The 18,639-nt window shown below is 38.1% G+C and overlaps 1 pseudogene across 1 annotated transcript in view; it reads right to left on the minus strand.

The window, feature by feature from the left end:
* The window catches only part of LOC306660210 (G2/mitotic-specific cyclin-B2-like), a 155,453-nt pseudogene that overhangs the window by 121,116 nt on the left and 15,698 nt on the right, over nucleotides 1-18,639 (minus strand). The window contains exon 2 of the transcript in view: nucleotides 11,035-11,196. The product of the transcript in view is annotated as a G2/mitotic-specific cyclin-B2-like (transcript). The remainder of the gene's footprint in view (nucleotides 1-11,034; nucleotides 11,197-18,639) is intronic.

Consider the following 18,639-nt stretch of genomic DNA (forward strand, 5'->3'; position numbering starts at 1 on the left):
TTAGAGAAGGAAAAATTATTTGGGGCTCATGGGTTAGAGCTCATGGTCAGCCAACTCCTTTGTTCTGGGCCTGAAGCAAAGTAGACCATCATGCAAAAGAGCATGGTGGAGGAAAGCTGCTCAGCTCATGGCATCCAGAAAGCAGAGAGAGAGAGGGGGGGGGAGGGGCCAGGTACAGATATGGTCCAAGGCCATACCCACAGTGACTTACTTTCTTTAGCCATACCCCTCTGCCTACAGTTACCACCCAATAGTCCATTCAAATTATTAATACATCAAATGGATTAATCCACTGATGAAGTTATAACTCTCATAATTCATTCTTTTCCCCTTCGAACATCGTTGCATTACCTCTTACCTCTTGAGGGGACATTTTTATTTTATTTTATTTTTTAAAGGAAGAATTCTCTTTTCTTATGGACACAATATCTTTTTTAAAATGTTTTTATTTTTATGTGATGCTGAGAATCGAACCCAGAGCTTCACACATGTGAGGCAAGCGCTCTACCACTGAGCTACAGCCCCAGCCCAGAGGGGACATTTTTAGGTTTAAACCATAGTATGCATTTTGAAAATTTATTCTGTTTTGAGCCAGTAGATGAGAATTGACATAATTAATCATGAATAGGTTTTTATTTTCTTGCATTTCCTACAATTTTGAATATTGATGCTACTCTCAATTTACAAGGATCAGGCCTTTCATCATTATACAGGTATGTTAGTCAACTTTTTGTTGTTGTAACAAATACCTGAAATAATCAACTTAAAAGGAGAAAAGGTTTATTTTTGGCTCATGGTTCTGTAGGTTCCAGTCTATGATCAAATTGGACCTATTGCTTTTAGGTCATGGTGAGACAGCACATCATGATAAAGAGTGTGGAACTGTTAAGTAGAGCCAGCTAACCACTTCGTGGTGACCAGTAAATGGAAAAGAGGAGGGGGAGGGGACTAGGACCCCAAATTACCCTTTGAGGGAACACCGTAATGACAGAAGCTCCACTTCCTAGAGGACCCACCACCTCCCAGGAGCACCAGGGGATGGAGACTAAGCCTTTAACACGTGCGCCATCGAGGGAGATTTCCCAACATGGGGCACTTACTGTCTTTATTAATGTTTTTGACCAGAAATCAACTTGGGTGGTATTAAATCAATATTCCTTGCAATAGATAGTTTTAGTCTATTTCTAATTTTGGATAACACAAGTGTTTTAAGTCTTAATTTTGTCCTGATTTCTGTTTTCACTGCTTTGTTTTTTAAAATCTTCCTTTGTATTATTTGTTATTTATTCAGTTAAGAGAACTAAAAACCAAATATGATCAACAAAATTATTTAAAGGAATGCACACCCCATATAGACTACTGAAAGAGAATTCTTTAAGTTATTACTTCTCTCCAGAAAGCAAGGTTAGAAATTTCAGGGTTGCTCAGAATTCAGTCTTTTCCCCTCTCCCTACCTCACTGACTGCTTCCTACAAAGGTGAGTGTGTGTATTTCTTCACTCAGTTAGCTCTTCTCTGCTTTTTTTAAATTATTTAATTTTTTATGTTTACAGGTTGCATTTTGATTCATTGCACACAAATGGGGTGCATCTTTTTTCTATGCTTGTACACCATGTAGAGTCACACCATTCCTGTAATCATACATGTACATAGGGTAATGATGTCTGTCTCATTCACCATTTTTCATAGCCCCTCCCTACCTCAGTCAGATGAGATGGAAGCTGCAGCCTTAGCACCTCATCCCCTTCCAACCAAGCTGCTGCGGACTTGGCCTCCCAGGTTGTAGCACTTTCTTTAGAGCCCTTCTTGCTCGGCCAGCTTCTAGTGGCATCCCTCAGTGGCATTCCAAAGCTGGGTTTGGTCTTCCCTTCACTTGGCAGCCTTTTCTGTTACAGTTGGATTTTGATTCTGTTTCTTTCTTGAGTGACTTGCTCTAGGTCAAAAAGCCAGTAGGTAGATCAGTCAAGTTTGGAAAGTAGGCTATCAGACCCCAGAGTCCACAGTGCCCTTAGCCACACCACCTCTCAACCCCATTTGTGTACTAATGACTTGCACTTGATTTCTTTAAACATGTCTGTGACTACATATACTTAAGTCCTTCTTAATTACTATAGGTTCTATAGCACTGGTATTTCTGTTCGGTCATAGGTCGATGTCACTTTTTTTTTCTTTTCTATTTATTTCCTTTCTTATAGTTGTAAATGCATTTTCGTTTCTGTGAGGTTAATTCTCACTATTTTAATTTTTTAATTCCTTCCTCCAACTACTCTGTTCTGCTTATTGACAGAGATGCATCATTGGAAGCATCCTGCTAAGTTCCTAAAAACCATCTGATTGTATTTTGCATTTAACTTAGAAATTATTTGAGGGAGAAATAATACAGTTGCAGAATTCTGATTCTCTACATTTATTCTATTGTAATATTTTTATTATTCACAAGACTTATCAAGAATAAAAATATATAAATAAAACAATGAAAAAATTATTTTTAATACAACATACATTTAGAAATATTAAATGAGTTTTACAAACAATTCATAAATAATACTGATTATAAGAAGGTTTGACCTTGAAAACATGCAAATTATTAATATCTGGAATATATAAGAAGTTTCTGAAAATCAGCAAGAAACACAATACTAGGATAACAGACAAAAATACACCAAACAAATTACAAGAAACAAAAACATGTGAAGAACTAAATGTATTAATAATCAGAGAAACTGAAACAACATAAACTATCATTTAAAATGTTAGATTGTCAAAACTTGGATGATGTTAAGAGTGGGCAAGGATGTGGGTAAAGGAACCCTTTGGTTAACACACTTGGGTACAGTCATTTTGGGGATCAATCTTGCATCCACTTCAAATAGAGTATATTCATATTCTGTGACTCAGAATTCATTTTCTTGGATTAGGCCCACACTTGTACACAGGTCCAAAAGGGAAGACATATAATAATATTCATCTCAGCTTTGTAGGTGGTGGCTTGGAGTTGCAGGTGTTTTGCTAGTCCATCACTGGGAGAGTCAAGAGGTAAAATACAGGGGATACAAACTATGGAGCTAGTTTTAAGCAGCAACCAGGACAGTTAGTCAAGGCAGCATGAATTCTATGAATGAATTAATGAAATTTTCAATAAATGAATGTACACAAAAGGAAGGAGTCTATAAATAGATCAGAGTCAACAGTGATAATGTGCTATATAGCGAGGAGGAGGATGACCACACTGGGCTCCTGAGATCCAGTTCATCAAAGAAATTAACAAGTGAAAATAGAGAAATGCTTATATCTGCTTGTGTATCGAGAAAGGTCTTGCAAAACAGAACCTTAGTTTTTTGGAAACACTTTAATCTTCCTAGTTCTGATAGTAAAATTTGATAGCTTAAATTATTTAAAAATGCATAAGATAGAAACTTTAAAAAATTTTCAATACAATATATCCAGAAAATAATTTTTGCTTTTTGAATTGCCAAGTCTTTTCACCTCTAGTAAGTACTTATCTCCTCACCTATCTTGGGAGGAAATATTCAAAATTAAAAAACTTCTCTCTGACCCTATTCTGGTGGCAAAGAGCTTGAAGAAGCACTGCAAGCAGACTGAATCCCAAGCAGAAGCCAAGGATTCTCCGTGTAAATCTTGTTTGTTCAGGATAAAATTTGCCAAATTTATCCTTTTGCTTCTGAATCCAAATAGTTTTGATCTTTCCAATGCTCCTTTTATTTATTTTTTTAGTGGCTAATGTTAACATACACCAAAAATGAATGGATAACAAGTTGGATCTTTTTATCACTTGCCAACATAAAATAAGGCAATACAGATGAATGCTTGCGGAGAAGGAACCTTCCATAGTTGGTGGGTAGATTGTCCATAGAAGCTTGGCATTCTCTTGCAGACTGTTGAGTTCGTTTGTGCTGCCAGTCAGCAAACATTACTGCATACAAACAATTTCCAGTGATCACACCTTTCTGGAATCAGAATTCAAAAGCAGTCAGGAAACTAACGCCTGGTAAGGGAGTGTTCCTGGACCTTTTCTAACCTCTTCTGCTTCCGCATCCTTTTAGATAAGTCCTTCAGATCTCTTCCTTTCCAGTTTGAGAACTAGAAACATCTCTGGTTTCACCAGATTTTCAAACTGGAAAAAAAAAATAATAACAGCTGTGTTTGGATTTAATTATACATCCCAAGATTATAGGATGGTGTAGAAAACTGCACACGAACAAGTCCAGGAAGCCGCTGGAAATGCAAATCCCAGCTGCAGTTGGAAGCTGAATCGCCTGTGTACTTGTGAGTCACTGAGATCGGAACAAATAGTACAAGGGCCCTTGATCTTACATTTGACTTTTCAGGGAAAGAACATAGTCCACAAAGTGATGGTTACTAGTGACCAGGAGGAATTTGGAGTAAGATAACTACTAGGATGAGAGAGCAGCTCCCAAGAACATTCAGAGCCCACACATTTTGAAGTGCCCATTCCTTTATTGAGTTCTACTTCCCTTTCTGAACTGAAGTTTCTCCAAATGGGCTGCATTTGTAAGGGGAGCTTACAAAAGGTTGTTTGAATTTCAACAACTGGAGCATGGGGTTCTTGTGGGGAGTTGAAGTGTTGTAAACTAAGAAATGTAAGTTGTATTGTGCTATTTTAGGCCCCTTCGATGGCCTTTTATCATCAGCCTCTGTCCAATCTAACATTTTTATCACCACTGTGTAAGTGTATGCTAAGCTTGACAGACCTCTGGCCTCTATTAAATCTTAAGGCTGAGAATCAGAAGCACCTGAATCCTATAGGAAATGTCCATGCTTTACTAAAAACAATTTCCAAATCTTACAGAAGATTTCCCTATCTTTGTATAATTCATCTACTTGATGACCCGCCTAGTTTCTTTTAAGACGGGTCATTTTTTCATGAGAGAACCATGTCCTTGGGGAACCATGTCCTTCAGGAACTCATGTTGTTCATTTGAATTAGTGTTCCCAGGGCATGAGCATTCATGTTGGCTCAGAATGAGCCATTTTCTTATTTTAGAGTTATTAATGTATATTTTTTATGTTAACACATTTTATCCAAAAGTATATTAAATAACTAAATAACTAAAAGGAATATCTGAGTAGCGTTCGGAGGTACACTTATAAGATTCAGGAGGCCACCTGCAATAGAGTGTGGTTTATGATTCTGTCTTCAGAAAGGGTCTTGATGGACCTGAACACCAAGGAAAAGTCAAGGTAGAAGCTTGGTCTCACCTTGTTTTCTCTGGCTGGTTATTTAGTATTGCATCTCAATTGGGAAACAGGGTCACCAGTGAAAAGTGATCAAGATATTAGACTTCTACCTTTTTCCTTGAGGCTCAGAACATAGAGTGCTAAAGAAAAGAAGATAGTGGCAGAAAAATGGACAGTTCAGGCTTAAAGGAGTTTGCCCCAGGGCAATCAGGCACAGCATGGAAGTGTAGGGAAACAGCATCCTGGGCAACTCCCAACCAGGGGGATTGGGGTGGTTGGAATATACTGAATCAATGCCCCCAGCCTCCTGACTATCCGTGGGACAATTCTGAGGCTTGTTTGCACACTGTCTCAGACCGTGCCCTGTAGGACTATGCCCATGTCACCAGCCAGCAGCAATAACCCAAGTATTAACACACAATACTGATTTCTTCCTTTTTCTATTTCACATTCCCCTTTTGTTGTCTTGTTCTTCTTGGAATCACTTCCCAAATAAACCACCTACACCCAACTTCTCACTTCAGGGGGTACTTTGGAGACAGTTCAAGCTAAAACAATGTGTAGAAGACAGCAATTTTTCAGAACTTTGTTTAAGCTATTTTTTCTCCTTTTTCTCTGGATCATCTCCCCTTCTTAGGTCTTAAGCTTTCCACATCCCATTTTAGCTCCATCCTTCCTCCCTAATCTTTTCCTGGCTAATTTGTGAGCTTGTCTCAGGTGAGCCCATTTCCAGGGGCAAAGCCTAATAGAAGCAGTTCCCACAGAACAGAGACCCAGTAAGAATAATGTCTGTCTTGAGCCATCAGGTATCTGGGAGCTCACAGTGAAGCAACGGGTACAGGTGTCCAGTGTTCAGCAGAGTTTCTTCCTGGTTTCTTCAAGCCAGGAGAGGGGTCCTGATATTCTCCACTTTAGCAGTTCAGTAAGAGTTGGACAATTTTCCACTTGTTGGTCACGAATTCTTTTGGGGAAAGTAAATGACAGAGGGATAATTCTCAGTGTACAATGGAAAAAATATAGTACTATTATTACCAGGTAGGTCTGGTACCGAATCCCAGCTCTGTCTCTTGCTAGATTCATGCCCTGGGCATGCTACTTACTTTCTGATTCTAATTCACTCATATATGTATAATTCAATGAAGTTAGTCTTTTTAATTTAATTTTATTTTTTTATTCATTGTACGCAAATGGGGTACATCTTTTCATTTCTCTGGTTGTACATGAAGTAGAGTCATACCATTTGTGTAATCATATGTATATGTAGGGTTATGATGCCTGTCTCACTCCATTATCTTCCCTTCCCCCCACCGCCCTCTCCTCACCCCTCTTTTCCCTGTGGTATATATACACAAGAAATATTATTCAGCCATAAAGCAGAATAGAATTATGGCATTTGCAGGTAAGTGGATGGAGTTGGAGAATATCATGCTAAGTGAGATAAACCAATCCCAAAAAACCAAAGGCCGAATGATTTCTCTGATAAGTGGACAATGATACATAACGGGGAGGGAGGAGAGTGTAAGGGAATAATATAGTCTTTTTTATTTTTCAAAATATAATCTCTGTACAGAAAATATGATGGACTGCAATAATTCCTGAACTCCCTCAAAGAACATTCAAAGGAGGACATAGTTTGCAGAAAGCCGCTGCTGTCTGCCGACGGGCTGCTTCAAGCAGCTGGTGCCACTCTTACGAAAGACCGTGGCTTCTTTGCCAGGAGGCTCCAAGCAGCTCCGCTTACGGAAAGCCACTTCTCGTGCTTTCGGCCCGACCAGCAGGACAGAAGACACGTACTCTTTAGAAGTTCATGAAGCAGCTTCCCCTTTATTCCAACAACACCCTCAATATATAAGCAGTCTCATGCATAAGCAATTGTAACCAGATATGTCCATCCAATCCTGTTCAAGGTCAAGCAGTCACTCGCTCGAGCATACATGTAAAGTATATCTGTCCACGTGCTAGGCAGCTGAACTGATTATAATACAGCCAATTGTAAACACGTTCTGCCTTTCTCCATGCATATTCAGAACGCCATTTGCTCTCTGCCAGTCGTCATCTTCGGATGCACGTGGCATAACCCTGGGCCCCGGGTTCCGCCCGCCACAACTCCCCCTTTCTGTTTGTAAAAGGGACCGTGCCTGTCTTAGGTTGTCCATTGCAGAGCAACATCCTTACCCATCGTTGGACAATGAGGCTCTAGCCCTCATTTCCTGTCTTAGGTTGGTATGAGCTCCCCATGAATCTTACCCATCATTGGCTAATAAACCAGAATTGGGGGGATGGGCCAGCATCAATTGCGACGAGAGCTTGGCGAATAATGGCTGTTTTTCTGCGTGGATGTATATGCATTTTGTATATGAACAGGACAGATACAACACACAAGAGACCTCCCCTGGACAAAAACTTAAACCATTCTTTTCCCCATAGAACAGCGGACTGCAGAAATGTGGCCAAATGTTGTAAAGTTAGGAGGATATAGAATAGAGGAGTTGGTAAGGGGTACAGGATAGGGCCACATCTTCACTATCCCCCATAGTTCACGTGGTCTCCTCCATTAATTTGGCGAGAATTTGCCAGCATCATCAGCGGGAGATGTCTCCTCATCTTCTTCCTGTTTTTGGATCTCTGTTGAGGCCTTGACCAATCTCTCTGGCACCCAAATCAGTGATTATGTGTCCTGTGGGAAAACACAAACAGACCCTCGGGTCCAGATTAATACCGGATCTGGGCCTTTCCATTGTCCTGATAGAATGTCCTTCCAGAGCACTTGAGGTAGATGCTTTTTATTAGGCTCTGAATGACAGTCAGCAGCCGATCGGCCCTCAGAATCAAGATTTTAAAAATTTAAAATGAACAAGACAATGGACAATTTGTCTTTTGGGGATCTGTATGATGACCCTATTTCCCCCTTTTTGTTTATAAAGCATGTTTTTAAGCATTAAATGGGCACACTCAACAATGCTTTGTCCAGTAGGATTATAGGGAATTCCTGTGACATGTTGAATATCAAAGGTGGAACAAAATTGTTTAAAGGCCTGGGACGTATATCCAGGACCATTATCTGTTTTAATTTGTTTGGGAACTCCTAGATGGAGAAAGAGTGTAAACAGTGTGTTATTACATCTTTGGTTTTTTCTCCAGTAAGAGCAGAGGCCATAATAAATCCTGAAAAGGTATCAATAGACACATGAATGAATTGTAGTTTTCCAAATTCTGAATAATGAGTTACATCCATTTGCCAAATATGATTGGGCTGAAGCCCTTTTGGATTTACTCCTAACAAGGGGTTAGGAATAAATGTAACACATTTAGCACAAGACTTGACTATGTCTCGAGCTGTTGCCTTAGTAATTTTATAGTGTGTGCGTAGAGTGGAAGCATTTACGTGAAAGTTGGAATGAAAAGTTTTTGCATTTTCAAGCGTATTAAAGATGTGTGGGTCTCTGGTGGCCATGTCTGTTAAATCATTGTGTAAACTTAAAGGACCTGGAAGGCCAGTATGAGCCCGAACACGCCCAATAAAAAAAGGATTTTTTCTGTCCCAAATAAGTTTTTGTAAACTTTGCAAATATTTAGTAATAGTAGAGGTGAGGGAAATCATACCAGTTAATTCTAAATTTTGAACAGCATTAACAACGTATTGCTATCAGAGAATAGGTTAAAAAGCTCATGGTGGGTTTTGAATACTTCTATAGCTACTAATAGTTCCATTTGTTGTGCAGATAGAGTATTAAACAACAATGTTTCTGTAACATTATCTATAGTAATAGCACCCGTACCATTTTTTGATCCATCAGTAAATATAAGGGTAGCTCCTGTAATAGGTTCTTTTCGGGTGACTTTAGGAAAAATTATAGGATGTTGACTCCAAAATTGGAGAAGAGGATCAGATGGCAAATGATTGTCAAACACAGCAGAAGTACTAGTAAAGACTACCACCCATGAATTTGAATTATTAATAAGATATTGTATCTGATCAGTAGTATATGGAGTAGTGATAGTTGAGGGATGTGATCCAAAGGTGGAAAGGGATACTTTTAATGCCTTAAGGATTAATTCTGCCACAGATTCAGTAAACAAGGCTAAGACCTTGTTAGGGGCATAATTCATGTGAACTCATAGAATAGGACCCTTTTGCCAAAACACTCCTGTGGGTAACTTACTTGTGGCCAAGACAATGAATGATAAAGGCTTAGTTAGGTCAATACAATCAAGATGAGCCTTTTCCCTAGCTGTTTCAACAAGCTTGAGAGCTGTTCGAGCCTTAGGGGTAAGCACTCGCTTAGAAAGAGGGTCAGAATCACCTTTAAGAATATCAAACAGGGGGCCAAAACTTGAGGTGGGGTAAATGAAGGTAAGGTCTAATCCAATTAATATCACCCAAAAGTTTTTGAAAATCATTTAAAGTTCTAAGCTCTTCCACCTGAATGGTAATTTTTGCGGGTTTAACCATAGTTTGATTTATGATAGATCCCAGGAAGTTTTTGGTGTCTGTGATTTATTAATGGCAATGTGTAAGCCCCATCTTTCAATTGACTTTAGTAAGGAATTATAACATTGCTCTAAGACAGGTTTTTCCTTATGAGCTAGCAAAATATCATCCATATAAGGATAGATTAAAAGATGATGGTTAATTTGTTGATACACACCAGGGTGGAAATTAATCTGATTACCTTGCCCTTCATATAGTCCTTGGCCTGTCAGCATGTTTAGATTCCATTGAGGATTGCCCGCAACTGCATTACATCGGGCAGTATCAGAACATAACTCCTGGTTAGACACCTTCCATTTTAATATGGCTGCACTTTTTTTAGGATTGGAAGCCATTCCCAATCCCCTTAAAGTCTGATCTGCCTGTTGAAGTGGCCAGGCTTTGGTCCATTCTGTAATTTTGATAATACTTTTGTCAGCCCCAGTATCTAATAAGCCCTCAAAACTTTTGCCTTCTATCACTAACTTTGTCATAGGCCTATCTTTTAAACCCCATGTTAACATGACCATATTTTGGCCAATATAACCTAATCCTTTATTTCCCTTAATAATATTTTTGATAGATATTGATCATAGCAAATGGGTAAGACCAACAATTGTGCTACGTGATCACCCTGAGCTATTATTGCTATACCTCTTGGTGAAGAAGCAAGGATTTTTATTTCTCCTATAAAATCAGGGTCTATAACTCCAGGGACAATATTTAATCCTTTTAAAGCAGAAGAACTCTTCCCCAGAACTAGTCCCACTGTTCCTTTAGGTAATGGGCCGACAGCCGAAGTTGGTATTGGCTGTACTCCCATCTCTGGAGTTAATACTGCTGTGGCGGAGGCACAGAGGTCTGAACATCTACTTTCTCTTTCAGAAGCTTGATTTGATTGTTCTTTTTCTCAATTTCTAATATCTTTTCCCCTTCTCTTAACTGTTTTTGAAATTTTGGTTTTTTGGAAGTCAGACAGAAATGAACTAATGTCACAACAACAACAGCAACAACAACAAACAGGAACCAAACAAGGAAAGGTGACACAAATATTAATTTACGCATATTTGTTATGGGAAGTCCTTCGCTGTCTCTTGGGACAGCCTTTCAATATATTCTCTCTCTAGGAGAATCTTCTGTTAATAACCCCTCTCTAGGGGACTCTTCAGTTAAAACCTTAAGGCCACCATTTCCTCAAATAGGGAAACCTTCTCGTTAATTACACTAGTGAAACTGGTATTTTTTTTTTTTTTTTTTTTTTTTTTTTTTTTTTTTTTTTATACCTGAGCGCTCACCAATTTCCAGTTTGATCCTCATCTGATCCCAGTCCAGGCCACAACTTACGGAACGCCGCGGCTTCTTTCCCGTTAGGGCCACCACTTGAGGAAAGCCGCTGCTGTTTGCCCACCGGCTGCTTCAAGCAGCTCGTGCCACTCTTACGAAAGACCGCGGCTTCTTTGCCTGGGGGCTCCAAGCGGCTCTGCTTACGGAAAGCCACTTCTCGTGCTTTCGGCCCGACCAGCGGGACAGAAGACACGTACTCTTCAGAAGTTCATGAAGCAGCTTCCCTTTATTCCAACAACACCCTCAATATATAAGCAGTCTCATGCATAAGCAATTGTAACCAGATATGTCCATCCAATCCTGTTAAAGGTCAAGCAGTCACTCACTCGAGCATACATGTAAAGTATATCTGTCCACGTGCTAGGCAGCTGAACTGATTATAATACAGCCAATTGTAAACACGTTCTGCCTTTCTCCATGCATATTCAGAACGCCATTTGCTCTCTGCCAGTCGTCATCTTCAGATGCACGTGGCATAACCCTGGGCCCCGGGTTCCGCCCGCCCAGGTTTAGTTTGTAACCTACACCAGCACTTCTGGGAATGTTTTTTATTTATTTTTTTTTTATTTTATTGTAAACAAATGGGATACATGTTGTTTCTCTGTTTGTACATGGCGTAAAGGCATACCATTTGTGTAATCATAAATTTACATGGAGTAATGTTGTTTGATTCATTCTGTTATTTTTTCCCTTCCCCCACCCCTCCCACCCCTCTTTTTCCTCTATACAGTGCTTCCTTCCTCCATACTTGCCCCCCTCCCTAACCCTAACTCTAACCCTAACACTAACCCTTCCCTCCCCCCATTATGTGTCATCATCCACTTATTAGTGATATCATTCTTCCTTTGGCTTTTTGAGATTGTCTTATCTCACTTAGCATGATATTCTCCAATTTCATCCATTTGCCTGCAAATGCCATAATTTTATCATTCTTTATGGCTGAGTAATATTCCATTGTATATATATATACCACAGCTTCTTTATCCACTCATCAATTGAAGGGCATCTAGGTTGGTTCCACAGTCTGGCTATTGTGAATTGAGCAGCTATGAACTTTGATGTGGCTGTATCTCTATAGTATGCTATAGTATGCTTGGGTATAGGCCAAGGAGTGGGATAGCTGGGTCAAATGGAATGTTTTTTAAATGTTCTCTCTAACCCTTTTCTGCATCTCTAAACTGCTCTCAAATCCAGTCTTCCTCTCCCTGTAAACTCTCAATGTCAAATGATCTTTAAGCCTTTTCCTTCATTGAGCAGCTTCCCAAAATTCTTCCTTGTCCAGTTCAAATGTTTTCTTTCTCATTTTTCTCTTTCTTCAGCAGCTCTCCCTCCCCTCTTCAAAGGTGAAATACTAACCAACTCTTTGATCCTTAGAAGTCTTCAGGTCTTTCTATCCATTCACCCCAGATTCTGCCTGCAAGTCAGGACCACGTGTGCAGCCTCAGGATCTCTCCTGAAAAACTGAGGAAGGATAAATAATGAATAATGAAATACTGAATTCCTAATGACTGGAAGACAGAAGGATGATGTCAAGATCTGTAACTGAAAATCTGTTATCCCTGTCAAACACGAAATATAGGTAATAGTACTTAATTTGCAATATTAAGATTCTTAAGTGAGAATATGAATAAAAGATGAATGGAATAATAAACAGCAGCATATGTAATAGAAATTCATGATGTGTTCGTTCAGTTCTCCCAGGAAAAAGCCAACTAAGTGAAGAAGCAGAATTAGAAACAGTCCTAAGTTTGGTTCAATGTATCAAGCACCCCTGGTTGTTGATTTGAGACATAAATTATGTCTCTCATATTTGGGGTATTAATACCAGATTTTTCTTGAATAAAACATGAGATGCCTATTTCATTATTTCAGATTTTCTTTCTAATTAGACTTGTCTGATTTGTTTTATCAATTATATCAGTAAGTGAAGAGTAGACAGGTCTATAGAAGTTTTAGAATCATTTGCCATAGGAATTGATCTATATCATTTGTAATGATATCATTTGTAATGCCAACAGTTGACCAGATACAGATCTAAAAGAAGGGGTCAGGTGCCAGAAATTATGTAAAAGTTTTCATTTTCAAAACAATAGAAAAGTTTCCTGAGTTCACGGATGCTTCCTTGAAATATTTACTTGGTTCTCTTTCAATTATAATGTCTGGGGAGAATCAGGTGGGTCTTTCTTAGACTGATTTATGCTAATTTATCCAGACTTCTGCCATCTGGGGACCACCTGAGTAAAAGGGGGCAATTCCAAAGTCTCGGACAAGTGTCAAAGCTGCCTTCTCTGTCCCTTTGAAAGGAGTTTTTACTTGTGCAAATTGACTTTTTTGAGTTTGGATTTAAAGCAGTTCTTAGCTACACTATTTTTATGCACTGTCAAACTGAACCAATCTACCCACACCATTGACTTTACATTATGTACAAAATTAGGAGAAAAAAGCATTGTTTTAATCATTTGCAATACTCATGTTTAGTCTTCACAACCCAATGGAAGAGGTATGGTAGTCATTGTTTTATAGGTGAGGAACTAGGCTTACATAGCTTCTAAATGACCAAGCTGGAACTAAAGAAATGTCACAATGGCTCGGAGCTCTGATTCATTCAGTCCTAAATTTGAAAACAAGGCAAGGTATTAAGAACATTGGAAGACCCCCAGTATTTCCAGTTTCCAAGGGTGATTTTTTAATGTATCTACACTTCTGAATCTATTTGCTTTTCATCAGGCATTATCCCTTGGATATAGTTGACTCCCTATACCTAGCACCTCCTGTGACAAGTTATCTTTTCCAAATGACTAATAATTATTACATCTTGCAAAATATGTCCAGCTGTCCTCTTTGAGGTCTTGAGTGACTTTTCTATGTCATTAGTTTTAACTGAATCATCCACACTTTTTCATCTGGACTTTGTGGTGCAGGATTGCCTGTGACTAGTTCCTTGAAGTTCTGATAAGTGTCCACATGATCCTGGGCTCATATATGAAAATTTATTTAGTGAAACCAATTCTCACTTATCCATTTCTTTTGTGGTCTTTGTAAGTAAACCTACGTCATATCTTTATCTTTCTCAGACTTGATTTTTCTAAACTAAACAGTTATTTTGTTTTTCAGACTATTCTTATGTTAATTGATTCTGAGCTTGTTTCCTTATCTATGAAATAGGAATAAAAGTATACTTACCATATATGATTGTGGCCATTATAGTAATTAGGTAGTCCATAGAGTTAGTACCTAACAATATTAACTACTTTAAAGTATCAATAATACAGAGATGGAAAGGACTATTTCTCCTCTGGAAAACCAGGAGAAGTTTCCTATAGATGGTGATAGTTACACAGATGTTGAAGGATACATGGGATAAGTGCTATATTAGAGGCACATAGAGATTACTGTAAAACACAGAGATGAAAGTAACTGTTTCTCCCTGAGAAATTTAGGAAAAGTTTCAGGAAAGTGAAGATGTTCAAATGAGTATTGAAGAATGTGTAGGAGTTTTCCAAGGGGAAAGGTGGAGGGGCATTCTGGACACAGGGAACTCCCTGGATAAAGTTGCATAGCCTAAAATGTCTGGCATATTAGGAACCAACATACTATCTTCTGCTTGCTCATCAATGTGGCATTGGTATCATTTATCCATACTTTATGAGTTTTGCTACGAGAATAAGTTAACATAATCAGAAAATTGAAGTGTTCCTTCCATCTCCAAAATAGGTTCTCTCTTCTAAATCATTGTATGAACAGCTTAAATCTCAGGTGTAATCTTTATGGGACCCCAGTGTTAGAGCTTTTCTTTACTTTTTGACTCTCAGACATTTCCTTGATGATGTAGAATGGAATTTTATCCTATCTTTCAGTGCTCCAACTTCTTCTGATGAAGCGAACATTATTTTTGTCCCCACTCAGCTCTGTATTTATTCCACACTTCTTCAAGCATTGCTCCATTGAGCTTTGGTTGTGGATTCCCCTATTCCATGTTTGTGGTATAACCTGGCTCTATTGGATCATTCTGATTATTCCTCTTCTCTTCACCACAGCCCTTGCCTCAGTTAATTTTGAGCTAGGTACAGTTATGGTGCTGCCACCCTGAGGCATGGAAGAAGACCTCATTGAAATAATTTCAGAGAAATAGGAGGAGAGCATTGGCAAAATGTGCCAGAAGCCTGATTATCCATAGGTGCTTAATTTCCCTTATCATTTCATGTTGAGCTGAGTTTTCTATTACTTCAACAATTTATCCTAAGAAGATAAAACTAGTTAGTTATACCAACCTTATTTCCCAATTGACTCAACATGTTCCCCTAGGATAGGTCTTCTCTGTCTGGTGACATGGTCTATTCTATCTCCAGACTGGAAAAGGCAAGAAGATCCAAGATTAAAAGTTTGCAAGCCTATATATTAAACCATTCTCTTATTCTAAGACTCACTTCCTGATTCCATCTCAGGGTTAAAGAATCCCAGAAGTCATACTGATCAGCATAGCCAACCTGGTAATTCATGGCTCCTGATTTGACCAAAGGTTGTAACTTCTTTGCCCATAGAATTTTCTAGAAAAACAAACTGTCCATACATGAAGTCAGCATTTTAAAGACTATTGAAATTTATCTCAGGTGATATAGTTTTATGACACAATCATATAAAATCATGGTTAATATTTATAAAATATCTACCATGTGCTAGGCACTGTTTTAAGAATACTTATTGAACTCACATATAATTCTCATTTGATGGACATTTAATCATTTTAGGTAAATACTGTTATTCACATTTTATATCTGAGGAACCTGAGGCACAGAGAGACTAAGAAACTGGGCAAGGTGAGATATTTAGTAAATAGTAGGACCAGGAGTAAACCCTGGCAGCCTGATTCCAGACTCCATGCTCAACAAGTACACTAATACAGTGGAAAGGATTCTTATATCATTTATAATAATGAATTTCATAGAGGTCTCATACAGTCCATAAATTTCAGTCTTTCTTATCCTTTTGATGACTTTGTAGTGGTCTGTCTATCCACTCTATTCCCCAGCCCTTGGGAAAGACCAGCCTCTGTTTACAAGGTTGCTAGCAAACAGTAGTACACCATTTCTGAAGCAGAGTTTTACTTCATGAAACACTGACCCGCTTATCTGTGGCTTCAACTCATTTGAGCCTTGCTCTCGAAACCTCTAAGCAATAAGTTATAGCTATAGCTATTCAGTTGTCAAGTATGTCTGTACTTTGTTTAGAACATGTAGGCAGCTCATCTCTGTGGGAACTTTATTCTTCATACTAAAATTTACTTCTCTTATTGTATTTCTTCAGAGCCTTCATACAAGTAAATTAATGGTAAACATTTATAAAATATCTACCATGTGCTAGGCACTGTTTTAAGAAAACACTGTTTCAATAAAAATTGAAAATAAACACATACGTAATTTCTGTATTATAATACTGCATACTCACCAGAATCACTAATATGAAAAAGAATGACAAAAGCAAGTGTTAATTGCCCTATGTAAATTTATGATTTTTAATACGAAAAAAGAAAGGAACAAAGCATATACTAAAATATACAAAGCATACAATGCCAGAAACAATTAGGAGGACAAGTGTAAGTTTAACAGTTATCAATAATAACCTGGGATATAAGTGAATTCCTCAACAAAAATGCATAGACTGTATAGTTTGATATTTCACATGAGACCTAAATATATTAAGTATATAAATCATTCCAAATTAACTGATATTTAGATATATATAATGATTAAGATCAAATAACTATAAAATTGATGATAGTGCTAATATTAGGGAATAAAGTTTTGTAAACTAAAATGATGAATTGTTTTTCAAAAATAAAGAGCTTATATAGTCAAAACCATGAAGAATTTTTAGACCTGTGGCTAAAGGCACTCGATATTGATATGAATATGTTGTGATTGCAGAGTCAAACTAATTCAAATGAAAGCAAAAACAATTTTTGGAAGTAAACTCTACATTGGAAAATGCTGATTCAAATGTCTGTACATAAGGGAAAAGAACTAAATTCATAAATGCTCTATAAGTAAACCATAGCAAACTGTGCTAGAAAATGCATAGACTGTAACTATGTGTACTAGACTGATGTCTGCATATACATACATTGTTAATTCCAGTTATGATTGATGTGTAAACATTTTTAATTTTCTTATTTTTAAAAATAATTTGATCTTAACATACATATGTAAAAGTAAAAAAAAAAAATGGTAATGAAACTTCCTGTTATGGTTTAGATATGGTGTCCCCCAAAAGCTCACGTTTGAGACAATGGAAGAAGGTTTGGAGGAGGAAATGATTGTATTATAGCCTTAACCTAATCAGTTGATTAATCCCTGATGGGTTTAACTGAGTGGCAAACTGGAGGCAGGTGGGGTGTGGTTGGAGGAAGTGGTTCATTGGAGGTATGGCTAGGGGTATATATTTTGTACCTGGAGAGTGGACTCTCTCTGATTCCTGATCACCATGTGAGCTGCCTCCCTCTGCTACTCTTCTGCCATGATGTTCTACCTCACCTGAGCCCTGAGAAATGGAGCCAACCTTCTTTTTTTTTTTTTTTTTTTTTTTGAATGTTGTAATCCCAAAATTTTTTTTTGAATGTTGTAATCCCAAATGTTTTTTTTTAATTTATTTTTATTGTAAACAAATGGGATACATGTTGTTTCAGTTTGTACATGGAGTAACAGCATACCATTTGCATATTCATATATTTACATAGAGTAATGATGTTTGATTCATTCCGTTATTTTTTTCCTTCCCCCCACCCCTCCCACCCATCTTTTCCCTCTATACAGTCCTTCCTTCCTCCATTCTTACCACCCTCCTTATCCCTAACCCTAAACCTAACCCTAACCCTAACGCTAACCCCTCCCACCCCCCATTATATGTCCTCATCCGCTTATCAGCGAGATCATTCGTCCTTTAGTTTTTGAGATTGGCTTATCTCACTTAGCATGATATCCTCCAATTTCATCCATTTGCCTGCAAATGCCATAATTTTATCATTCTTCATGGCGGAGTAATATTCCATTGTATATATATGCCACGGTTTCTTTATACATTCATCAACTGAAGGGCATCTAGGTTGGTTCCACAATCTGGCTATAGTGAATTGAGCAGCTATGAACATTGATGTGGCTGTATCTCTGTAACATGCTGATTTTAAGTCCTTTGGGTATAGGCCAAGGAGTGGGATAGCTGGGTCAAATGGTGGTTCCATTCCAAGCTTTCTGAGGAATCTCCACACTGCTTTCCAGAGTGGCTGCACTAATTTGCAACCCCACCAGCAATGTATGAGTGTACCTTTTTCCCCACATCCTCGCAAACACCTACTGTTGCTTGTATTCTTGATAATCGCCATTCTAATTGGGGTGAGATGGAATCTTAGTGTAGTTTTGATTTGCATTTCTCTTATTACTAAAGATGTTGAACATTTTTTCATATGTTTGTTGATTGCTTGTAGATCTTCTTCTGTGAAGTGTCTGTTCATTTCCTTAGCCCATTTGTTGATTGGGTTATTTGTATTCTTGGTAGAGTTTTTTGAGTTCTTTATAGATTCTGGAAATTAGCGCTCTATCTGAAGTATGAATG

Source organism: Sciurus vulgaris, assembly GCF_902686455.1.
Source record: "Sciurus vulgaris genome assembly, chromosome: 4".
In the NCBI taxonomy this organism is placed as follows: Eukaryota; Metazoa; Chordata; class Mammalia; order Rodentia; family Sciuridae; genus Sciurus; species Sciurus vulgaris.